The 9146-nt window shown below is 43.2% G+C and overlaps 1 non-coding gene across 1 annotated transcript; it reads left to right on the top strand.

Annotated features, from left to right (window-relative positions):
- The first annotated feature begins 813 nt into the window (after positions 1-813).
- On the top strand, positions 814-886 carry TRNAF-GAA (transfer RNA phenylalanine (anticodon GAA)). Its single transcript has one exon. It is a non-coding gene; the product is annotated as a tRNA-Phe (tRNA).
- The last annotated feature ends 8260 nt before the right edge of the window (positions 887-9146 follow it).

Genomic DNA, 9146 nt, shown 5'->3' with positions numbered 1-9146 from the left:
ACACACTCAAATTCCTGTACAGCAGCAGATCTATTATTTGTGCGGTCACAGCGCCACCGTGTGGCTAGTTTGCGAATTACAGTTAACATTTACATTGAACCGTGGATCAATGTGTGCCTTATTATACGGTATAGTCTATACATTCTATAAATCACAATGATGAATTATTTATGGACATCTCATTGGGATAAATGTGTACAGAAGTATATTCAGAGCAAACTAATAAACCTCACATTTTTATGTTCACCATCTCGATATGATTAAGCAACTTATTATTGGATGAATACACTTTAGATAATTGTAAGAAATGCAAAATACCAATGAAAAAAAAAATACTAATCAAAATTACAAAGAAAATAGTTACCGTCCCTGGGTGGGCTCGAACCACCAACCTTTCGGTTAACAGCCGAACGCGCTAACCGATTGCGCCACAGAGACTCACGAGAAGATGAGCTGAGAATAAGTTTTATGATTTGTTTCCGAATGCTAGAACTGGTAATTCTTGTTTCTACGGAAACGAGACAATATGACTAATAATACTCTCCATAGTGTACTATTAGTATCAGCAATGCTCATATGGATAGTGTCTTGTACTGACCGTCTGATATACAGGGAATACATAAAACCATCATATCTATCTATATACACCTCGGGGAGGATCCTGTTTTCGGCTGTATCTCATGGGTAAATATATATTTACTTATTCTTTATACATTCATACTCACCTATGAGATACAATAGCACACAGAACCTTCCACCAGTCCCATTGCCCCTAGTGTCAGCTATGGTAGTTGCAGCCTCACTGTATCACCAGCCGAAATAGCTCAGTTGGGAGAGCGTTAGACTGAAGATCTAAAGGTCCCTGGTTCGATCCCGGGTTTCGGCATTGGGATGGAATTAAAATTTTTATTTAGATAATTATAAAAAATGCATACATTTCTCTGATGCGATTGTTATTTTGAGCTGTATTACAAAACCTGCAGATATATTTCTTTCAAGAAACACAATGTGTGGAACTGTTATATTCAGAGGGCACAAAACATGGCACTATTCTTTTCAGGGGCACCATGTGGCATTATTGTACTCAGAGATTACCTTATATTGCCTTATTTTTTTTCAAGGTCACTTTATGGCACAGTGATCTGAGGGTACAATGTATGGCATTACAGTATCATTTTCAGGGGTCACTGTGTGGCAGTTATATTAAGTGTGCGTTATGTATGGCAGTGGCACTGTTGTTTTTATGGTGCCCTGTGTGGCAATGTTATGTTCACTGGGCACAATGTATGGCAGTTGTATGGCAGTTCTGTCTTCAGGGGCACTGTGAGGCACTGTCATACTGAAGGGTCACTATATATGACACGATTATATTTTCATGGGCACTGTTATATTCATAGGCACATATGAAACTCCCTTGACTTGGTCTTCTCCCGGCTTTGCTCAGTGGACGATTTCACAAACTCCCCTCTCCCGCTCCCTGACCACAACCTTCTTTCATTCTATATCAAGAACTGCCATCCCGCTCAGGTCACCCCCACTTTCCACACTTATAGAAACATACAGGCCATTAACACCCTGAATCTTATGAAGAGCTTGCAGTCCTCATTGGCCCTTATCTCCTCCATCTCATGTCCTGATTCTGCTCTGAAGCATTACAATTAAACCCTGCAAAGTGCCCTGGATGAAGCTGCACCTCCTATACATAGAACAACTCAGCACAGACGGCAACAACCCTGGCACACGCTGCAAACACGTTTCCTGCAGCGGTGCTCCAGGTGCGCCGAACGTCTGTGGAGAAAATCTAATCTACCCGAATAATTCATCCATTATAAGTTCATGCTAAAAACATACAACTCTGCCCTTCACTTCTCCAAACAAACCTATTTTAACACCCTCATCACCTCACTGTCCAATAACCCTAAACGTCTCTTTGACACTTTCCAGTCCCTACTCAACCCAAGAGTGCAGGCCCCAACCACAGATCTCTGCGCTGACGATCTGGCCAATTACTTCAAAGAAAAAATTGACCATATTCGACAGGAAATCATCTCCCAAACTCTTCATACCATGCACTTTCCTCCCTCCCCCACTGCATCTAGTTCACTCTCTGACTTTGAACCAGTTACAGAAGAAGAAGTAATCAGGCTCCTTGCAACTTCTCGCCCAACCACTTGCACCAGTGACTGTTATGACCTGGTGGTAAGGACAATAATGGACCTGGTGGTTAAGAGCACACGGAATGACCTGATAGTTACTGATAATAAAGGACGAGCTCTGGGACGTGGGAACTCTGCTGACCGCAATCCCTAATCCTATCACACACACTAGAAATAGCCGTGGATTGCTCCTAACGCTCCCTATGCAACTCGACACAGCCTAAGAAACTAGCTAGCCCTAGAGATAGAAAAATAAAGCCTACCTTGCCTCAGAGAAATTCCCCAAAGGAAAAGGCAGCCCCCCACATATAATGACTGTGAGTAAAGATGAAAATTACAAACACAGAGATTAAATAGATTTAGCAAAGTGAGGCCCGACTTACTGAACAGACAGAGGATAGGAAAGGTAACTTTGCGGTCAGCACAAAAAACTACAGAAAGACCACGCAGAGGGCGCAAAAAGACCCTCCACACCGACTCACGGTGCGGAGGCGCTCCCTCTGCGTCCCAGAGCTTCCAGCAAGCAAGACAAAAATCAAAATAGCAAGCTGGACAGAAAAATAGCAAACCAGAGAAACACAAGCAGGAACTTAGCTTCTGCTGGGAAGACAGGTCACAAGAACGATCCAGGAGAGAACTAGACCAATACTGGAACATTGACAGGTGGCATAGAGCAAAGATCAAAGTGGAGTTAAATAGAGCAGCCAGCTAACGAATTAACCTCGTCACCTGTGGAAGGAAACTCAGAAGCCACAGCTCCACTCACAACCACCAGAGGAAGCCCATGGACAGAACCAGCCGAAGTACCATTTATGACCACAGGAGGGAGCTTGACAACAGAATTCACAACAAGTGACCCCATTCTGTCACATCTCCTCCAGTCCCTTTCCCCGGCTGTCACCTCTCACCTAACAAAATATTCAACCTTTCTCTCACTTCCGGTATTTTTCCCTCCTCATTTAAGCATGTCATCAAACATCCATTACTTAAAAAACCATCCCTCGACCAAAACTGTGCCGCTAATTATAGACCTAGTTAGAAACACGTGTGCACAACCGTATGAGGTGCACGGGTAGGTTCCCAAACCGTAATCAGCAAATAATACAAAACCCGGCACTCAACTTTGTGGTGTGAAGAAACGAAAGATTTATTATCCCAAATCAGAAAACGTTTCGGTCACACAACTGGACCTTCATCAGTAACGTTTACTGGGACAATATATAGATTCAAGTGGCTATATGGCCTGCCCGGAGGTAGCTACCAATATAGTATTGGATATCCAGAGAGAAAAGTTACAGCCTATATGGGTGCTGTCATCGCGGCGTCCACCGCTGAATAGCAAGTCGACTTGCTATTCAGCGGTGGACGCCGCGATGACAGCACCCATATAGGCTGTAACTTTTCTCTCTGGATATCCAATACTATATTGGTAGCTACCTCCGGGCAGGCCATATAGCCACTTGAATCTATATATTGTCCCAGTAAACGTTACTGATGAAGGTCCAGTTGTGTGACCGAAACGTTTTCTGATTTGGGATAATAAATCTTTCGTTTCTTCACACCACAAAGTTGAGTGCCGGGTTTTGTATTATTTGCTAATTATAGACCTGTCTCTAACTTTCCCTTCATCTCTAAACTCCTCGAACGCCTGGTCCACTCCCGTCTTACCCGCTATCTCTCAGATAACTCTCTTCTCGACCCTCTTCAATCTGGTTTCCGCTCTTTACACTCTACTGAAACTGCCCTCACTAAAGTCTCCAACGACCTACTAACAGCTCAATCTAATGGTCACTACTCCATGCTAATTCTCTTGGATCTCTCCGCAGCATTCGACACTGTGGATCATCAGCTCCTCCTCACTATGCTCTGCTCCATCGGCCTCAAGGACACCGTTCCCTCCTGTTTCTCCTCCTATCTCTCTGACCGATCCTTCACTGTATCTTTTGCTGGTTCCTCCTCCTCTCACCTTCCCCTTACTGTTGGGGTTCCTCAAGGATCAGTCCTAGGCCCCCTCCTTTTCTCTTTGTATACTGCCCCTATTGGACAAACAATCAGTAGATTTGGTTTCCACTAGAATCTCTATGCTGACGACACCCAATTATACACTTCTCCTCCTGATCTCACGCCTGCCTTCATAGAAAACACCAGTGATTGTCTTACCGCTGTCTCTAACATCATGTCCTCCCTCTTTCTTAAACTGAACCGGTCAAAAACTGAACTCCTCGTGTTCTCTCCCTCTACTAACCTACCTTTGCCCGACATTGCCAAGTGTGGTTCCACCATTACTCCCAAGCAACATGCCCGCTGCCTTGGGGTCATCCTTGATTCCGAGCTTTCATTCACCCCCCACATCCGATCACTGGCTCGCTCTTCTTATCTGCATCTCAAAAACATTTCTAGAATTCGCCCTTTTCTTACTTTCGACTCTGCAAAAACTCTTACTGTTTCACTTATTCATTCTCGTCTGGACTATTGTAACTCTACTAATCGGCCTCCCTCTAACCAAACTCTCCCCACTCCAATCTGTCCTGAATGCTGCAGCCAGGATCATATTCCTCACCAACCGTTACACCGATGCCTCTACCCTGTCCCAGTCATTACACTGGTTACCCATCCACTCCAGAATCCAGTACAAAACTACTACCCTCATCCACAAAGCACTCCATGGCTCTGCGCCACCCTACATCTCCTCTCTGGTCTCAGTCTACCACCCTACCCGTGCCCCCCGCTCCGCTAATGACCTCAGGTTAGCTTCCTCAATAATCAGAACCTCCCACTCCCGTCTCCAAGACTTTACACGTGCTGCGCCGATTCTTTGGAATGCACTACCTAGGTTAATACGATTAATCCCCACAGCGTACGCTAAAAACTCATTTGTTCAGATTGGCCTACCGCCTCAACGCATTATCCTAACTATCCCTGTGTGGCCCATTAAAAAAATAAAAACTTAAACCTTAATCAGGTTCCTTACATCATGTTCTCATACACTTTATGCAGTTAATAGCCCTCTGTGTCTGTACTGCTACATACTTAGGCAGATAACTGGTTCATGCAGCTTTACATGAACACCTGAGCCTTACACTATGGCTGGTCCGAATAACTAAAGCAATTGTTACCATCCACCTCTCGTGTCTCCCCTTTTCCTCATAGTCTGTAAGCTTGCGAGCAGCAGGGCCCTCATTCCTCCTGGTATCTATTTTGAACTGTGTTTTTTGTTATGCTGTAATGTCTATTGTCTGTACAAGTCCCCTCTATAATTTGTAAAGCACTGCGGAATATGTTGGCTCTATATAAATAAAAATATTATTATTACTATTATTATGTATGGTACTAATGGTTTAAAGGGGCACTGTGTGGCTTAATTATATTCAGATAGCAATATCTATGACATTATTATTTTCAGGGACACTGGGCCCAATTTTTTCAGAGTTCACTATTTACGGCTCTATTATTTTCAGGAGGCACTGTATGGAACTGTTACATTCTAAGGCATGGTGAGTGTCACAATAACATTCAGGGGGCTCAGTGCGTTGTGCCATTATTTACAGGGAACACTGTATGTGGCAATCTTATTTTCACAGGGCAAAGTCTGGTACTGTTATATTCAGGTGGACAGAATGTTGCAGTATTTTGCAGGAACATTGCGCGGTGCTATTATTTTCAAAGGCCACAGTTTGTGCCACTATTATTCAGGAGCACAGTGTGTAGCGCTATTACATTTGACAATTAATGTGGGGCAGGATTATGTTTTGGTGGTCCATTATATGTATTTTTTTCAGTATTTTGTTATTATGTTAAAGGGCACCAGAGTGTGGCACTATCATGTTCATGGGGCACAGAGTGTGGCATTATCATGTTCATGGGGCACAGAGCGTGGCACTGTCATGTTCATGGGGCACAGAGCATGGCACTATCATGTTCATGAGGCACAGAGTGTGGCATTATCATGTTCATGGGGCACAGAGCGTGGCACTATCAAATTCATTGGGCACAGAGCGTGGCACTATCATGTTTATGGGGCACAGAGCGTGGCACTATCATGTTCATGGGGCACAGAGCGTGGCACTATCATGTTCATGGGGCACAGAGCGTGGCACTATCATGTTCATGAGGCACAGAGTGTGGCATTATCATGTTCATGGGGCACAGAGCGTGGCACTTTCAAATTCATTGGGCACAGAGCGTGGCACTATCATGTTCATGGGGCACAGAGCGTGGCACTGTCATGTTCATGGGGCACAGAGCGTGGCACTATCATGTTCATGAGGCACAGAGTGTGGCATTATCATGTTCATGGGGCACAGAGCATGGCACTATCATGTTCATGGGGCACAGAGCGTGGCACTATCATGTTCATGGGGCACAGAGCGTGGCACTATCATGTTCATGGGGCACAGAGCGTGGCACTATCATGGTCATGGGGCACAGAGCGTGGCACTATCATGTTCATGGGGCACAGAGCATGGCACTATCATGTTCATGGGGCACAGAGCATGGCACTATCATGTTCATGGGGCACAGAGCATGGCACTATCATGTTCATGGGGCACAGAGTGTGGCGCTATCATGTTCATGGGGCACAGAGCGTGGCACTATCATGTTCATGGGGCACAGAGCATGGCACTATCATGTTCATGGGGCACAGAGCGTGGCACTATCATGTTCATGGGGCACAGAGCGTGGCACTATCAGGTTCATGGGGCACAGAGTGTGGCACTGTCAAGTTCATGGGGCACAGAGCGTGGTACTATCATGTTCATGGGGCACAGAGCGTGGCACTATCATGTTCAGGGGGCACAGAGCGTGGCACTATCAGGTTAATGGGGCACAGAGTGTGGCACTGTCATGTTCATGGGGCACAGAGCGTGGTACTATCATGTTCATGGGGCACAGAGCGTGGCACTGTCATGTTCATGGGGCACAGAGCGTGGCACTATCAGGTTAATGGGGCACAGAGTGTGGCACTATCATGTTCATGGGGCACAGAGCGTGGCACTATCATGTTCATGGGGCACAGAGCGTGGCACTGCTATATTGTTATGTGGTGAGATATATTAAGCAGGTTTCCTTGGAGGCGAAATTTCCCCTTTGAGACATGTAGGAAGGTCTGGCGTCTAGTGAGTGACCTCTGTAGGTTCTTGTGTGACACGCTGGGACGGCATTACAGACCGCGCTATGTGCCAGGAGCAGACATACTGGCAGCCGGAGGAATTCTTTACGCGTTACACACACATAAATGGTCCAGCTTCATATCATCTCTCATCTTATTTACAATCTCCATCTGCGCTCTCTGATTAACAGTTGTCCAGAGAGTTGGACACAAGTGACTGATCCTTGGCACTGGTTCCATCTCTTCTTGGCACTGGAAAGGGACTGCGGGCATAAGGACTCACATTGGCGACTCCATGTCCTTGACAGGAACTTGGGAAAGGAGCAATGGTCCTTGCAAGGAACAAAGCTGTAATTGTTTGTGTATCACCTCATCTGATCAGCAGCGTCTTCCAAGAGTCTCTGCTTTCTTCTCTTGATATTAGCGGCATTTCAAGGTTGTTTTGCAACCAGGACTGTACTGGTCTCCGACATTTTTCCATAACACTGAAATAAAAGTTGTCATAAAAGTGTCCCCAGGGAAAACATAGCGAATGGAAGGAAAATATTCCCCTCATGTACAATCAATAACCAAGTAAATGTAACAACCAAGAAAATGATTTCAGAATTAGTATTTTTTTTACATTTAGACAGAATTGTAGCAGTTACTGTATATTATTGTACATAGGGGCAGTATTATAGTAGTTATATTCTTGTACATAGGAGCAGTATTATAGTAGTTATATTCTTGTACATAAGGGCAGTATTATAGTAGTTATATTCTTGTACATAGTTGCAGTATTATAGTAGTTATATTCTTGTACATAGGGGGCAGTATTATAGTAGTTATATTCTTGTACATAGTTGCAGTATTATAGTAGTTATATTCTTGTACATAGGGGCAGTATTATAGTAGTTATATTCTTGTACATAGGAACAGTATAATAGTAGTTATATTCTTGTACATAGGAGCAGTATTATAGTAGTTATATTCTTGTACATGGGAGCAGTATTATAGTAGTTATATTCTTGTACATAGGGGCAGTATTATAGTAGTTATATTATTGTACATGGGAGCAGTATTATAGTAGCTATATTCTTGTACATAGGGGCAGTATTATAGTAGTTATATTCTTGTACATAGGGGCAGTATTATAGTAGCTATATTCTTGTACATAGGGGCAGTATTATAGTAGTTATATTCTTGTACATGGGAGCAGTATTATAGTAGTTATATTCTTGTACATGGGAGCAGTATTATAGTAGTTATATTCTTGTACATAGGGGTAGTATTATAGTAGTTATATTCTTGTACATAGGAGCAGTATTATAGTAGTTATATTCTTGTACATAGGGGCAGTATTATAGTAGTTATATTCTTGTACATAGGGGCAGTATTATAGTAGCTATATTCTTGTACATAGGGGCAGTATTATAGTAGTTATATTCTTGTACATGGGAGCAGTATTATAGTAGTTATATTCTTGTACATGGGAGCAGTATTATAGTAGTTATATTCTTGTACATAGGGGTAGTATTATAGTAGTTATATTCTTGTACATAGGAGCAGTATTATAGTAGTTATATTCTTGTACATAGGGGCAGTATTATAGTAGTTATATTCTTGTACATAGGAGCAGTATTATAGTAGTTATATTCTTGTACATAGGGGCAGTATTATAGTAGTTATATTCTTGCACATGGGAGCAGTATTATAGTAGTTATATTCCTGTACATAGAGTCAGTCTTTTGGGTGGTTATTCTTATATATTTATTATATAACTGAATGGCTATGAGATTTCTGTATGTCTGGCAGTTATATATTGACAGAGTCACTATCACCAACAACTATCAGCAAATTATCCATTGTGCCTCCCTAATCAGTGTGTCATCACATCAAAT

This window comes from Ranitomeya imitator, chromosome 8 (assembly GCF_032444005.1).
Source record: "Ranitomeya imitator isolate aRanImi1 chromosome 8, aRanImi1.pri, whole genome shotgun sequence".
Classification (NCBI taxonomy): Eukaryota; Metazoa; Chordata; class Amphibia; order Anura; family Dendrobatidae; genus Ranitomeya; species Ranitomeya imitator.
The sequence above is the reverse complement of the archived record's forward strand: the minus strand, read 5'-3'. Positions and strand labels throughout refer to the sequence as shown.